Consider the following 16820-nt stretch of genomic DNA (forward strand, 5'->3'; position numbering starts at 1 on the left):
TCCAAAGTCTGGAGAGGATGCAGATGGAAACTAAAATGACTGCTTGAGTGTGAATACACCACATCAACAACCTGCATACAAGCAAAAAATATATACTTATCGCTGTTTGTATTGTTTGCATCACAGGGGGGCACACGCTGTGCTTTCTTCTATAGTGGGACCTAAAGTAATCATGTCCTGACGATAAAACTACCTCTAAATGCATACATTTGCACGTGACAAGTTCTGTTGTGCGCCACTTAAAGCTCTTTGACATACCTGTCCTCTGTCCAGACCTCTCTGAGCGCGTCCTTTTGGAGAGGCATGGTGGATGTGGGAAGGGGTTAGATCCAGGTTTGGGTCTTAAAGAACAAGCTTATGAGAAACAGAGAGCACTGAGTGAATGGAAACCATTGCATTTAAACTTGTATGTGAATGTATATGAGTATGAATATAAAAAAACATGCAAATTCACGCACTCACACACACACACACACACACACACACACACACACACACACACATAATCCCTCACCAGGTAGCTGTTTTACTGGGCAGCAGTGTGATCGCAGGTCTCCATCCAGGTTGTGAATGCCCACAAGGAGCCATACATATCCTGCAGCCCAGGGGACAGGGGTCACATGACCCGACTTCTAAGAGGATTTTTACCAAAGCAACAGGACCCCCCCATTGACTACCACCCACCCTAGACACCCTGACCCTTCAGTCTGGATTACTCTAATCAGCTACACACCATCTGTGAGCATTTCTGGGTTTTTTTCCAAAGAAAAGCTGTGGAGGTTTCCAAGGAAAAGAAACTGCGGCTTGTGTGTCTTGATGCTTCACTGTCTCTCTAAAAATGTTCTTCAGTTGCCATGTTACAAAAAAAGTAAAGAAAGCCGATCAGTTCATTTTACTGTAGGAAAAGAAAACAGATGCAAATGAAACGTGTCTATTTTTAGCTGAGGTGTGTGTGATCACACAAGTGTAAAAGTGTGTTGCACCAGCAGCAGCAGCCTAGAGGTTAGAGAGGCTTGTTTATGAGCAGAAGGTCACCTGTTTGAATCCTAGTCTCTCTGGAAAAATCCAGGTGGTGAAAGTGAATAAGAAATGCTTTCTCCTCCTTAATAACTACAGGTAAGGTGCCCTTGAGCAAGGCACTGAAACCCAAAGACATGTGTTAACCCTTACAAAAAATTAGTAAACTTGAAGTGTATTTTTTTTTTTTAAGTAGTATAAGAAAAGTATTTTTAAAGTATAAGAAGTGTACTAACTTTGGTAAACTATTATTACTTTTAAGTGTACTATTTTGTTACTTGTTGGGACTAAATTTGCCCACTTTTATATATTATAAATGTGTACTTTCAGGTATACTTTAAGTTAACTTTAAGTTTATATGTGAATAATTGAGGTTGACTCACACACAATAAAACTGCACTAAGGTATATTTGAGCTTCTTGTGACTTAATCGGACCAATTTTAAGTATTAACGTATTAACGTATACTTCCAGTATCAGTAAAAGTACAAGTAAGCCTAAGTATACTATTCTCAGTACCTGCTGCAAAAGTGTAAAAAAGTATTCAACAAGTTTAAAAGTACAAGTACAATCCTATAAGTATATTGCTCTCAAGTGTAGCTTTTGCAAGTACAACAAAAGTAAAATAAAAGCATACTCTGGTATTTTTTAAAATTTGTTTTGAAGAAGTAGAATCAAGTCTATAGGAGAAATCACCACACTCACCTTTGCTTTGTTTGGTGCGTAAAAAACAATCAAATGTCTTCAGTGGAGAAAGTGGTTCGCACTCAAAGAAGAAATATGTTTTCCAAGACCTTTTATGTTCTCATTATATTTGGTTTTTTTTTGTTGTTTTTTTATAAATGCAGAAGGGAAATCATGCACAGACGTTTCGGCTAGTGCCTTCTTCAGTATGCAGTTTTGAAGAAGTATACTAACCGTGTACTAAAATAAACTTCTTTTTTATAAGGGAACCCCCATTTGTTTTAATGGAACTGTTCAGCGGCCAACAGTAGAAGACCGTGATTACTGAACCAGACAGCTGCTGGGTGTGAGTGAGTGTTAACAGTGGGAGTGTAAAGCGGGGGTGATGCTGGAAAAATAGACATGCATGCTCAGTCTATCTTCCCTGGATGAATAAAGGTTCAAAATAAAAATAAATAATAAAGTGTGATTCCTGGGGTCAACCACCAGATGCTGCTGTATCCCAAGAGACAGAAAGCAGTGCAGGAATCAGCTGAGGCACCAGGGGGCACAAGGGAGTGCTTTATTTCACCCTTACATATTTTGAATGTTTGAGTCAACTTCAACGATAATATTGAATGAGTTAAAATGCATAATTACCCATCTGAAATTATTCTTTTGACTACATCCTCAAATCTTTCTCAGCACTATCGGGACTGTAGATGTGGTTTCACTCACAAGAGGAGATGGGAGCAATCACAGCTGACAGGAACAATAACATGTGATGGGAAGTAAAGAAGGAAAAGTAATTTGTTTTGTAGGTTTACGAGATCAGGCCCTTTGTCTCTCCACATCACCGTCCCGCTCACACTGTCCAGCCTGTTGACTGGTGAAAAGGGTCTAGACTAATGGCTTTGCTGGCATTTCTGCAAGCGCTTGACAGTAACATGGCAGTTGGCAGGCGGCCTAAGGAAGGCCAGTGACCTCAAGGGAGTCGAGGAGAGGCCATCAAGATCTTAAAGAGACAGTAACTACAGTCTGTTTCTCACCACACATTGTTTTTCCAATCCTATTTCATGTCGATTGTGTTTTATTATGGCATGATGGTAAACATTGTGGAAGCACTGGGAAGTGGCAAGAGACGGTATACCGGGGAGGCTTATAAAACCAGCTCTTACTACATCAACAACTGTAACAACAAACCTGAATGAAATGAAAACACATTAATCAAAGTTATGGTGAAAAGGGGGCCATTCAAAGCAGTTGTGCAAACACTAAGCCGGGGAAAATTATGTTAAGTACATAAAGGTAGAGCGTTCCAGTGGCGGTGACCTGTGTCTGAGGGGGGGATATGATGATGATATTTTAGTTCACCCGTGCGTTTAGTGCTGAAACAGCACGGTGGTGAGGACGTGAACCCAGTGGCACTGTAAAGCCTGGTGAATCATCAACACAGAGAGGGCCCGTATCTCAGGAAGGGCAAACAATGAAGACGAAACAGGAAAATCTGGGTTAAATGAATCTATCCCCAAAGGAGGGATTGTTCAAGTGGGGCGGGTGGAGAGAGAGACAGAGATTGAGGGAGAGAGAGAGAGAGAGAGAGAGAGAGAGGAGAAAAGGAGACAATGGCAGGAGGTCTCCTTTCCATTCACTATAAATGGCATGATGTTATTCAGGAACAAAAATAGTCTCTTGGGGCATAGACAGAATAATGGCAAACTCGCACTACATGGTTAAACAAGGTCACATCCTGTTGAAAAGAACTCCTACCTAAAGTTCAGGTATGAAAGGTTAAATAGATTATAGATAAATAAAAAAAAACATTTATACACATTAGGCCACAGAACCCCATTTGATAAGAATTTAGTTTGACAAGATTTTTGTGGTGAGATATCGCTTGGTAAAGAATTATTTACATTGTAGGTGAGGAGAGTGAAACCTCAGATCAAAAAACATTCCTGCATTTTTCTCTCACTGTCCTATAACTTCACATGAATGTAATAACAGTGAAATTAAAGTAATACTCATATGGCTTGGGAGCACGTGGATTCCCCTGAAGGATCCCTGGGGTTCCTCTAACCCCACTTTGGGAACAACTGTCATATAATGCATTATTGTACTCATTCTGTTATTGTTACTGTCCCGGGAGCAGCGGTATCAAATTTCACATCTCTCTCTCAACCGCAGCTATCTCTTTATTTGTACACATGTGCTCTTCATAGGGCCATATGTCACCAGGGTACACTTTGCTTTGTAAGAGGATAAGAGACTAATGTTTGAAACGAGACAAAAGTTCCCCATGCAAGGCCCAAAGAGCACTGTGTCAAATCTAATAAAGAGCAAATTGAGAACACTCCTCCGCCTCTCTGGTGTTTGTCTGCCTCGTTAATACAATCTCTCCAGCTAGACAAAAGGGACCGTATTGTGGCTATACAATACATCGTACATTATTTGCTATATTGACCCATAAGAGAGAAAAGAGTTGGAGGTGGGCCTACTGAAATTCACACTGATATGCACAGTCAGTGGGCGATGACATCACTGCTCTGGCAGCAAATGGAGGGTCCCAGTGGAGAGAGTGTGTCCTCAGATACTGGCGCCATAGAGACCATTAAGGCCAATTGAATCTCCGTCAATACACAAACATAGACGCAGATGCAGACGTGCACACAGATGTGTAGGTGAATGTGTTGCGTGTACACGTGCACATACACATGCACATACACACACATGTTATTAAGTATTATTACAGCTGATGACCATTTGGGTAGCATTGGGAGAGCTGTATGTCTTGCAAAGCACATTATCTGACCAGCACCATTCTGGGCCGCTTCATAATATATGGACCAATTTCAGGTTTTGACAACCAGGCGTTTCTTAGTGGTTAAGGCACAGTTTACTATATCAAACATTTGGAAGAGCGTACACGCTTTCGCATAATATTAAATCTTGCTTGGCATGCGTAGAGGCTGCGCAGTGTACGCTCCAAAGACAGCGTTGTTTTTGTAACCTCACAAGATAAAGCTAAACTATACAGAAGCAGCTCTTTTTGCCGGTATCTATTCATCAATGTTACAGCTACAGCATGTGAACTTTGCCTCCCTTCTCGTTCACAGATAGCTGTGTGAAAGGTCAATGCGGTGGGTTGTACAGATAACTGTTTGCAAGGTTTGAGGCTTTGAGCAAAGCAGAGAAGACAGAAAGAGTCTGTCTCCCTATCAGAGCCGGGATTTTTCAAATAATTCTCAGCATTTGTTTTAACATGCTTGAAGTACCAAATGGGTGGGGTTTACCTCTGTCAAAAGAAGTCAGTCAGTATCTGCTAAGATGCCTATCAAAAAAAGTATGCAAAGTTGACTTCCAAATTCTTTCCTGTGATTGTTCAATTTTCTGGCACCTCACAGTATAGGGTTAAAAAAAAAAACATATGAAAGTATTTGCAAGTATTATTTGTCTGCTCCCCACCTACCACTGATGTTATGATCAGAGGACTGTGTCCCCATATGACACAGGTACAGATCATATACAATTGAGCAAATATCAACATCAAACATTAACAATCATAAGGAAAGAGGCACAGTTACAATAACACCAGGGAGGTTTAAAGTGCTGTGTATTTGTGATAGCATTTAAACACTGCTTGGTTTTTCTAAGCCTTTTCTTAAGCTTGAACATAAACCTCTTTACCTCTAAGTGTATTATCGTTTCGAAATTATTCACGGTCAAACTGGTAAAAGAAAGAGCATAGTAAAAGAACAATAGCACATTTGGACAACTATAAAAGTATGTCAGGAAGGAAGCAACGTGGAAGGTCAGATGAGAGTCCCCAAGCCACAGAAATAAGGGCAAAGCAGCGAGAACTGTGTGTGAACTGTAACCCAAGCAGCATTGAGCCTCGTGAGAGCCTGACACACATCTTAAATGGAGGACAAGGTATCCAGGAAATAGGGCTGTAGCCTGCATTTCCTACTCTCTGTGTGTGTGCATCTGTGTCTACGTCCGTGTGTGTGTGTGTGTGTGTGTGTGTGTGTGTGTGTGACAGAGAGTGATAGAGACCAGCCTCTCCGGGGTAACCCAGACTCCCTTGGATCCCTAGCAGATGAACAGATGCCTGACAACTGAGCTGGCATGAGCTGGCATTGCCATGAGAGCAAAGTCCTGAGAGTGGTCACTGCCCCGCGAGGGTGGAGGGAGAGAGAGAGAGAGAGAGAGAGAGAGAGTGCAGAGAGCCAGCACTCCCTCGCAGACTTGTCCCTACCGCTTTTTGAAACAGGCAGTGCTCTTTTGAAACGGTGCCAATGGAGGCTGGCCCAAGCCCTCGCAGCTGAAACTTTTACAAGCTCAGTGTTCGCGAGCAGGAAGAGAGAGACACACAGAGAAAGATTTGTAAAGGGAGTTTGCAGCTCCTCTCCTTTTCACTCTTCGACCTGCCTGAGATTATCAGCAGAGCGGCTCACGTTTGCTTTCTTTGTTCATGCAAACTACAAATTCTACAGGCAAACACACAAAATTGCAAGAAGATTGCATGAGAGGAGAAAGGATTTATATGTAAAGGGGAATAATTGACATGAAAAAAAAAGAAAAATATCTGAAGAGTCAGTGACGTCACAGAGGAAGCTGCCCTGGATAATGCCTGAGGAAAGATACTGATGGGTGTCTGACTGTGGCACTTGGGGTGGACACACATGAAATGAAAGCGTTGTGCCCTATTTGGGAGTGGGACATTGGAATACTTTAGTGACTAACATTTCTTGGCGACGGTCCACGTGGAACAATGTCTTTGGATCTCACCCCTGCCATTTGTTTCCAGAGGTTGACCCTTTCCTCACCCTTATTTTCTTCTTTACAGCTCCGTGACACATTTTGTTGCGTGAGGATGATTACTGCAAAGCGAGTGTAAATTTTGGTAAACACCCCAGGACCTCTCATTTTGTCCGTTATGTTGACTGTAAACACTGGTTTTCATTCACTACTACAACCGAATTAAAGCAGAACCTCACTGGCTTCCTTTTTTTTTTTTTCGGCTATGCAACAAATCCAAATAAAAACACAGGCAGGTGCAGAACAGCTAAAGACGTCTGGAATGACTACCGAAAATGGGAACTGTGAGGCATGTACTACCTGGGAAGGATGCCAACTGCTGACAAAAGGCTTTACTGCACGGCTCTGAGAGAAGCCTTTAACTCCTTTGCTCTGAAATGCATCGGGAATATCTGGCATTGAATTGCTTGGCCAACTGCAGATAAATCTGTCAGACCTTTTGGCATTGTTACAAGACAGCATGTAAGTACTCACTTCTGATACTTTTACTCAAGCATATTTCTCTCTGTCTCCCTCCCTCGCTCTCCCTCTCTCTCTCTCTCTCTCTCTCTCTCTCTCTCTCCCCCATAGCCTATAGTCAAGTGAGATGTCTATTTGATGACACACAGTCTACATGTGACTCTAAACGTTCCCCTTTGTGAGGCGGGTTCACTTGGTAAACTCGGTGACCTCAAAGCATAAACTCACTTTGCAACGTCTACTGTATGCATGGCACCAAGTGAATTTCATATCTTTGGTATGTGTGTTTAAGCAAGCTTTTGTGACCTCATGATTTCTTTTTCTGCCTCCCTTTCTCCTCTCCCTGTCTATCCCTCTTGGCAGCAGGGCAAAAGTGGGCAGGGAGAGAGGAGGGCATGGCCCAGAAACTGCTCTCAAGCCCCAGCCCCTGTTCGAGTGGGGTTGCTTGCTGGTACACTACTCAGCCTTTCCCTCGTCTTGCAGGCGAAAGAGAGGGATGTGGAAATGCATTCTTGTCTCCTTTCTAACCCGCCTTTTTTTTTTTTTTTTTCCTCGCCGCCACCATGGCCTGTTCTCTGCGGGTCAACACCTAGCCTGTCCTGTACACACAAAAAAAAGTCACCTCCAGGTATTTCTGATTTTTGATTCTGCTTCTCTGTTTGGGCCTTATGATTCCTCTTTGGGTTTAACTCTCCCTTAATTCCTTAATTCTATCACACTTTTGCACTTCTTCTACTGTCACCTTCCCGCTGTACACGTGTCTGCTTTGCTTGCACCGAACGCAATGCCGAAATCTCCGCCATTTCTGTTCGATTGAGACACATTCAGTTTTTTGAGTTAAATAATGCAGTTTCTCGGATTAAGCGCGTTAAGAAATGATCAGAACCAAAGCATTTTGTGTATAGCGAATGTAATGAACAGTCTGTTTATGTAGGACTGTTTGATTAAACACACGCCAAGAGTTAAAAGACACTTTAGTGGTCGTGTTACTGCCTCTGGAAGCACAGGATTGTGGTAAAAAGCGATATTTAAGTATCATTTGCTGCAAGAGAGAGTCTAAACACACTACACCTCCAGTAGCTGTAGTATGAGGAAACACATTTGAACCTCTCAAAAGCGATTACTGCCTCTCTAAGTTTTAAACAGGAAATACTTTGAGATAAAAGGCATGTAGCCCTTTACACTAAACATGTTGGTTTCTGTGGTGCAGGATTGTGTTATTAGGTATTGGTGGGGGCAATCTGCAACCAGCTACAACAAAAAAAAAAAAAGTCCCTCAGCTGTACTGTGGGAACTGTGTGCGATGTGTTTTGCCACAAAATGAAAAAAAAAAAAAACCCTACATGGGAGGAAAATATGTGGTTACTGTATCATGCAGGCAAACCATATGGTTCTTGAGGTGGCCTTCAGTGTACTACTGCTGTTTGATAGACCTGTTCACAAACCAGTATGAACCAGATCCCTCTGATGCAAGCATTGTTCTATACATGAAGGGGCTTGTATTGTAAGATTGCAGGGTCTCAATTTCAGATCAAATACTTTAAGTTTGTTTCGTTTTTTTCTAAAGGCACAAACGCTAAAAGAAACTTTACAGAAAAAAAATCACATCATGATTTTAGAAGCACAAACTTTTTTTTTTTTTTTTTCCACTTCACCGATGAGACCGATGTTTTATGAACCACGTTCACTGTGAAAATGACTGTGCAAACATTTTGGCACTTTATTGCCTGTGTGCATTTGTGTGTGGCTTTGTTTGCATACATGCGAGTCAGCACTTGTGTGTGTGTGTGTGTGTGTGTTTGAGTGTGTGATAAAGACGGAGCATGGCATACTGTACAGAAAGGGTAAGCTAGGAAAAAAAAGGGGAGGGTGCAGCGAGGACGGGCAGAGAGAAAAAAAATGAACTGATTTCCTCCTCCCCCAGTTCTCCTCAGATGAACTTGCTACACTGCTTGATGACATGTTTTTTTGGAAAGCCACACATATCCTCTGCTATTTGCGTTTCTCTCCTCCCCATGGTTACAGTGAGGCTGTGGTTACCAGGATCAAAGTCTCTCTCTTTTTTGTTGTTGCCTTTATCAGGACACACGTTCAGCTCTTCCTGTTTATTAGCACCGCTGACTCAAAGGCTGTTGAACAGTATTTGATTCTTCTCTGTTGACTACAGCCATTTAAAACAAACAAACAAACACTTAATTAAAACAGGTCTAGCTTTAAGCAACCAACGGACATGTCAAAAAAATGCTGACTTTTGGTTTTATTCTTGTTTTTATCTGTGTCGGATACTAGATTGGCAGGCTTCCCATAACAGGAGTCACATAAGTTGATGATTAGAAAAAAGTATATGAAATTAACTTTCAAATACTCTCCTGTTATCGACAAAAATGTATCTGGCAGATATCTGGCACCTATGTTGACTAAAACAAACCATGAAAAGTATTTGAAAATAATATCTTTACCCAGGTCTCTTGGGAATGTCCCTGTGCATATACTGAAGACGCATTTGTCACTAACTCTACTGAGTGGTAAGTAGCCTACAGTGGAACATGGATAGTTACAGTTAGGCCCGGAGAGAGGAAAAGTTTCCACAGCCTGTAGTAAAATATACATCACAAAGAATGGCCTTTCAGCCTCCTCACTCACATAAAGCATTGCACAATAAACAAACCCACAGCAGAGCACTTGAAAACGCTTCACATAATATAAAGACGTTGAGAAAGTAGAAGGCACCATTGGCCGTAGCAAACAGCGATGGTGGAAATTATATCAAAGAGAAAGTATTGATGTATAATGCAGTATGTAAAATAATCATTAGGGTGCTTTTCAAAAAATTGGTTGACCAATTGGGATTTGTACATTGTCATTCTGAAACGTTGTACTTCAGTACAATGTTTTTGTAAGTGTGCTGTGGTCACACTGACACCTTGAGACCACAAGATGAAGACAACCAAGGTCAACAACAAACATACAGTACTTCCTGTTTAGAGACACTGTTTATGAAGACTTGGCATTCTCCTCTGGTGGAATCTTCAAATGTCATGAATGATTTCTCTCTCCAGTTAATAGACAGATGTTTGACCTGAGGCCCCTAAAAACAAAACCTTTCCCACTCATGACCCCCTGTTTTCCCCGCTTTTTACTTGATTATTAGAAGAAGGGATTGAATAATGTTTGTGAAAACACAATTATTGCAAACATTAGAGATATGATACTATTTTCCTATATTTTAAATGTTTTGAATTCACATTCCTTAAATCATCTTGCAACCCCCAAAACTCTGAATATTTAAAGGTACTACCAGTACAACTTCCCCTTAGAGGTAGTAATTTACATCAGCTGTCGCAAAGACAACTTGCCTCTACTTGTCTCTAAGTGATGCCCGCTGACCGGTGTTAGTTATAGCTTTGCAACTGCATTGGCTAAACTACAGTATGTTTTGACAAAAATAATACTTTTTGCCAGCAAATATTTCAGCAACAGTTAGATTGAGCTAGCAGAGCCGTTTATTGCGTTACAGTTTTTATATTTATTAAGTTTTCCCAATGCTAACGAAACGGCGGTCTCTCACCTGGCACCAGTGTTTGTATCACAATGTGTGTTTGTAACTGCAGTGCCTAATCTATGTTGACAAACAATATTTTTGCTGGCAAATATTTTAGTTACAACTAGATTGAGCTAACAGAGCAGTTTTTGTGTGATAGTTGTGGAATTTATTATGTCTAGGCAATGCTAACCAAACATTTTGGCTAACAGGCTAAGCTACCATGATACTGAAAGACAGCTAACCTACCAGAGCGTAGCTGTAGTAGAGTGGATCTCTTCTTCTTGACAGTACATTGGGTGAATTATGTGGTTATCCTGATTATTCCAGGATTTTAGTAACTTCACCTACATTAACAGTTGATGCTGCACACCTAGCTAGGTGCTGTGAAACTGGACAGCATCTGGACTTGTTTATGTGTTTGTTCGCCTACGAAAAAGTGAGGCACTCTTCCTGTTTTGGTTGAGGTCTCGTTTGTGCCCAATCAATCACGCACAATTTGTGGGAATCGTACTCGGGGCCACATAGAATAAACACATAGAAAGCATAAGCCAATTTTCACAGCAATGGTCTAATTTTTCTACACCCCATTATACAATGCTATTAAAATTAATTTGAGAATGATATATTGAGGTAAATATTCTACATGTAGGGAGTTTTCAGACTGTTCAACTGCTTGTCTGACACTGAAGAAGGAAGTTTAGTCTTGGAAAGAAATGATGCACAAAGAGAAGAAAGAGTAGGACACCAAGAAGAGACATGACAAAGGGAAAAAAGAGGAACTTGAACCAAAAGGAATGCTCGTGGCTTTGTGGTTCGTACACAAAACCATTTTTGTTTTTTTGAGGTTGGTACAAAGTTACATTTCTCAAATTGTCAGTGTCCTGCAATGCCTAGTATCTCCAAAAAAAAAAAAAATGTTGAGGAATTGAGAAAAGCTCCCTGATTTTACAGTTGGCACACATGACTTACAGAGTCATGAAGCTTTTTGTCCAATAGAAAAATATTGTGAACAGTCAATTAGGACAGCAAAAAAGCACCAAAAATCTCTAATTTGAGGTTTCAGCAGGTCATAAAAATGCCTAGAGTTACTCTTCCATATTCAACTGGCAAGTATTGTGAGTAAAATATGGTGGTTGTCTCAGTTATTGATGCTCTATTGAAATCACAACAAATGTGGAAATGAGGTTCCAAATAAAGCCTACATGATAGTGGTACAAAGTTTCGGCGTATGGTAGAATGCGTCGGCCCGCTAGATGAATGTAAACTCCTGTCTGACCTAAGTTTAATAAACAGGATGTATCACAGATGATGAGATTCGAGTGAAGAGCAGCTAAAACCTCAGGCCCATAGAAAGCGTACACACTTGTCCCACATATGGACAAAGTCTGCTAATGGAACAATGGATCTTTCTCTGGATGTTTGAGCACCTGGCTCGGTAGCATGGATAGTGCGCTGAGCATCTGGCTGCAAGCTATGCCACCATACCTTATTGTGTTGTCACATACACCCTTTCTGACATGGCATCCTCTTATTGCTTGGCTGCCAATACTCTCCTCCCCCCTCAGCGGTGGGCATTGCCACACCGCATCCCCGACATCACCCCCTTTTTGCCTCATTGAGATTCAGCTTGGCACGCAGACAATACCCATTTCTTGGCACCAAATATTGAAGAGAGCCGCATAAGAGATCCAACCTCAGTCTTTTCCCTCACAGTCGTCCCTCGTGTTCCGCCGATCCACATGGACCAACGCCAGCTTGCGATGGGCATTTTTTGTGCCTTCGTCTAGAAATACTGTTTGGCACCTGGGCGTTCGACAATATGGATACCTTTAATAAGATGAATGTTTACCAGTGTAAGACGAGGAGAGCTGCTCTGGGCATCTCTATCTGAAGCAACAGTGAATGACCGAGTCATCGATATGTTGATTGACATGTTCTGAGTGAGAGTCTTAGATGAAGGTTATGGATTCCTAACAGTATTCCTCTGTTATACTCTGCAACAGATCAGCCATTTTCTTTTCTGTAATAATCAGCGGCAGCCTGGGAATACATGAAAGTCAAACCGTCACTTCCGGGGGTGAAAAAACAAAAACAAATTGCTCTAATCCGTCGTTCCACTCAATAACATAGGGACTAACAGATTCCAATGGAACTGCTAATTGGCATATACTCCTAGCACAATGTAATTGTATTTAAAAAAAAGTTTAGTGCAAAAAAAGCACATGTACAATCAGAAATATGACATTTGGAAACCACCAAGGAGCAATTTGTAATGTGAAAAGGTAAGAAAGATTGAAAAAATGAAATTGTACCTGTTTGCATGCCTCACTGGCCTGTGGTTGTATTCTGCTCGTAGATATGGCAGTGGTTTAGCTATCTTCAAATCAAATGAGGTAGAAAAATGGATATTACATGGGAAATCAAATTGACTAAACTAATAGTTTAACAAAGCATTGTGAGCATTTAATTTAAACTGTATCACAGATAGGTTTGTGTGCAGGGGGAATCATTCTCCAGAAAGAAATGATTAATCTAAGCAAAAAGTATGCCAGTCACTTCTTTTTGGGCAACTCAGTGTGGTGTGGTTGTGGTGTGCCTCTGCAGTGATTGGATTATATCTGATTTAACACATCATCATGTTATCATGCCAATAAGAAAAAAAAAAGGTAGAAGAGAGCATCCTGTGTTTTTTTCATCAAACAATAGAATCTGTCTGTCTGAGATGAATTGAAAAATGTTATCTTTGTGAATATTGTCTCTGTCCATAGCGTTGTTGTGTAGGCTCACAAGTTGGCTAAGCAGGTGTGAGGCCTTATCTGTAAATGTTTAGTTTGTGTTATGTTTCCAAAGGAAATCGTACAGTAATGGCATAGCAATACAACAAATATTTGTTTATAGTCCACACAACTTTTCTTGTATAAAAAGTTGAATATGTTTCTGCCCCCAGTCCGTCACCTCTGTATTGGCCCGCCAGTCAGAAGAGTTTGATACCATTTACAGTCTAATTAATTCAACATCTCAATTAAGGCCTCCCACTCTCTGCTGCCCTCGTGCCTTTTCATTCTGCCCCAGTGAGCATGCCCCGGCACTCCCACAGCCCCACGGCCTGCCAAAACATTTCAATCACTGTCGGCATTAATTAGGCCAAAGAGGAATTCAGAATGTTAATGAACTGCCCAGCCGCTTTTCAGCCACCATGGTTCACATGCTAATTTATGCAAAGTGTCCCAGCCTTTGCATGGTTTGACCATCGTCTACCATAACAGTGTCTGGGCTCAGTCAGCCCAGCCAAAGTATGGCTCTGTTGGGGCCCAGACAGCTCTGCCCAGCTTGTATCCCAGACTCTAGTTGGCACAGTAAACAGAGTGCTTTTTCAAAGGACTTGAAGTGGCTTTCACACTGAGCAAAAAAGGCCAGTTTTTGAAGTCAAAGAAGTAAGTAACTTTGGGTTTTCCTGTTAAAACATCTCAAGCACAAACAGAAATCTCAAGCAAGATTTCTTGAGTGTTTCTCAAAGTGCATTTATGAATTATTGAATGAATCAGGATGAATCAACTCTCAGAAACAATTTATGAATAAGAAACAAGAATAAGCAAATCCTTGGATCAATCTCAGGATTCCTTATACCAAGCCGTGAAAACAGGCAATGACAGAGACATTAAAAATAAATTAGCATTATTCAGGACAAAACACATCCAGTCTAGGTTATGGATAGGGATAAGAAGGAGGCAGAAGTTAACAGGTTGCACCACAGATGTTGGGTATGGGTGCCAAGCAACTCCCTAAAATGGCCGAGGTACTGCCATTTTGTTTTCGTCCATTTTTCTTCCTTTGCTTTGCATTGCTTGCTGGCTGTACAGACTAAAGGGACGTAACTGGGGGAAGCCATGCTTAAATTGAGCTATTTACTTCTGCCTGTTGGAGAGTAGAGCTGGAAAGACCCAAGCCAAGTTCCTGAGCAAAATAGGCACTAATTCTTGGCGCAGCATTCCTTTATTACATGCCAATTTCTCTGGATGCAAGTGAGTTACCTTTTAGGCTTGCACAAATTAGCACACTTTCTGCAGCGACAAAAGTGTATTTTGTCTTTAATGCACAGGAACTATAATTTCTTTTGCACATTTTCAAGCTATGCCAATGTATGACTCTTTATTGTGACACTTGGCACGCCTGTCATTCCCATACACTGATCAAATACATTTGTATTGACAAATGCAAGGGATCAGATCATCACTTACATTAACACACTAGCACTCAAAGAATGAGTCTTTTAGTGCTGGTTGTGAGCTTGGTGAACTAAGCCCTGGTTTTACAACATACTCTGTGGCTAGTCTACAGAGGAAATTGCTCCTTGAAGGTAATTCCTGATAAAACTGTTACCAGACTACCTCACTCCATGGCAGGGGGTGTCATTTGAATAATTTGGTTGGACGACTGTATGCGTGTGTGTGTGTGTCTGTGTGTGTGTGTGTGTCTGTGTGTGTGTTTGTGTGTGTGTCTGTGTGTTTGGTGGGGATGTGCATGAGTGTGTGCATACATGTATGCCTATCCATGTGAGTGCGTATCTTGAATTGTTTAATGATCAGTGAAAACTAGAGCTGTGTAGAATAATATTTACAAATATTTTATGTGTTTTAGCCTATTTAGCCGCACAATTGGTGCAGTTTTTCTGCATAAGTCACAGGAAATCACAGGGAAAGTATTTGAAAGACTATTTATTACATTTTTCTGTGATGTGCTACTGCTGGACTCTATCTGAATTGTCCTGATGTGATAAAACCCACTCATCTGGGTTAAAACAAATGCAAAATATTTGCAAATACTTTTTGACCCAGGTATATAATAACACCTGAAAACTCACCTGTTCTCTCTTCATTTTTGTCTCACAGTTCGACGGACAAGTTTCCTCTCCAGCTCCTTGCAGCAATAATATCTGTCCTTGAGGCTGAGGTAGTAGATTGAATAGTTGTGGGGTTTGTGTCCTCCCTCTGAGATAACTATACAATCTACTGTCTTTCCTGAAGAGACAGATTGATCTCCTGTGATGCCGCAGACTGACCTCTGCTCACATGGCAAGCTCCATCGATAAAGACAATCAGACGCTGAGTAAATATTCCAGAGATCCTTTTTTGGGGAATAGAATGCAGACGCAAGGATTTTCAAGGATGTTGATTTGTGTTTGAGGTTTGTTTATTCACTACATGAACAGAGCCTAGCAAGGTGAGGTAGTAGGTTGTATAGTTTGTGGGATGGAGTGAATCCTATTCAGGTGATAACTATACAGTCTATTGCCTTCCTTGAGAGGTACAATGAATGCTTGGAACTCCGTAGAATGAAGCTCAATGATACCCGGGTATCTGCTGACTGTGTGGCGGTGGAGCCACTTTTATGCCATCTTGTGGCCAAAGAGTATCAGATCACTCCAGAAACTCTGAGAGATAAACCCTCTCTCATCTAAACCACAGGACATCTGTGTATCTACTGTCTCAAAATGGAAGAACTGACTCCAGAAGTTGTATTTAAAGCATTGAAAACTGTATATTTTTTGTTGTTGTTATTTGTCGTGCTATGTATTTAAGTTGGTATTACTGCTGTGTCCACACAGATAAGATATATGACAACAAAAATGTAAAAGGAAAACTTGACAAGTCACTTGTAGTTTGACAGCTTCTCGCATTAAAAAGCTTTTAACAGCCTAATGAAAGTTTTATACTCAAATATTTTAAACTTAAATTTGTGTCTTCCATGGTATGAATTTCATAGAACTAAGGTAAGTTAGGACATGTGGTTTCCAGCTCAGAAAAGAGGTTATAGGAGAAATATGCCATTTTGAATAACTAAAAGCACACATATGTCATTTGTTGTGTAAGTGTACACAACCACACCTATAGATGTGCAGGAGTTGCAGTTGAACAAGAAAATGATGCTTAGTAGTCAGATGGTTTATATAGTGGCAGCTGTAGGATAAAGGTTAAGGGAAATCTGGAAAGAGAAATTGAATTTAATTTGCTCTCCATGCCTTTGACAACAACAATCATCATGATGCCATTGGACAAGGCATTTTGTACCCAACTGCTGCAGTAGAGCTGCTCTGTGGCCAACAATGTGGCTGTATTGAGCAACTCCCAAGTGTGAGTGTGTTTCAGTGTAATCGTGACAGAATCTGATGCAGGGCATTGCTGAAAAAGATCATAAGCACTTAGAAAACGTTCGCTGAGTAAATAAAGGTACACTATAAATGTACATACTGTAGTACTGGAGGTGTTTTTTTTTGTTTTGTTATCTGCTGTATGAGTAATCATAGTGAGTGATATGTT

The 16820-nt window shown here is 41.0% G+C and overlaps 1 long non-coding RNA gene across 1 annotated transcript; it reads left to right on the plus strand.

Moving 5' to 3' along the window:
- Positions 1 to 7458: 7458 nt before the first annotated feature.
- On the plus strand, positions 7459 to 16732 carry LOC144539367 (uncharacterized). The gene is made up of 2 exons (XR_013504891.1): positions 7459 to 7587; positions 15393 to 16732. It is a non-coding gene; the product is annotated as an uncharacterized LOC144539367 (long non-coding RNA).
- The last annotated feature ends 88 nt before the right edge of the window (positions 16733 to 16820 follow it).

This window comes from Centroberyx gerrardi, chromosome 5 (genome assembly GCF_048128805.1).
Source record: "Centroberyx gerrardi isolate f3 chromosome 5, fCenGer3.hap1.cur.20231027, whole genome shotgun sequence".
NCBI classification, from domain to species: Eukaryota; Metazoa; Chordata; class Actinopteri; order Beryciformes; family Berycidae; genus Centroberyx; species Centroberyx gerrardi.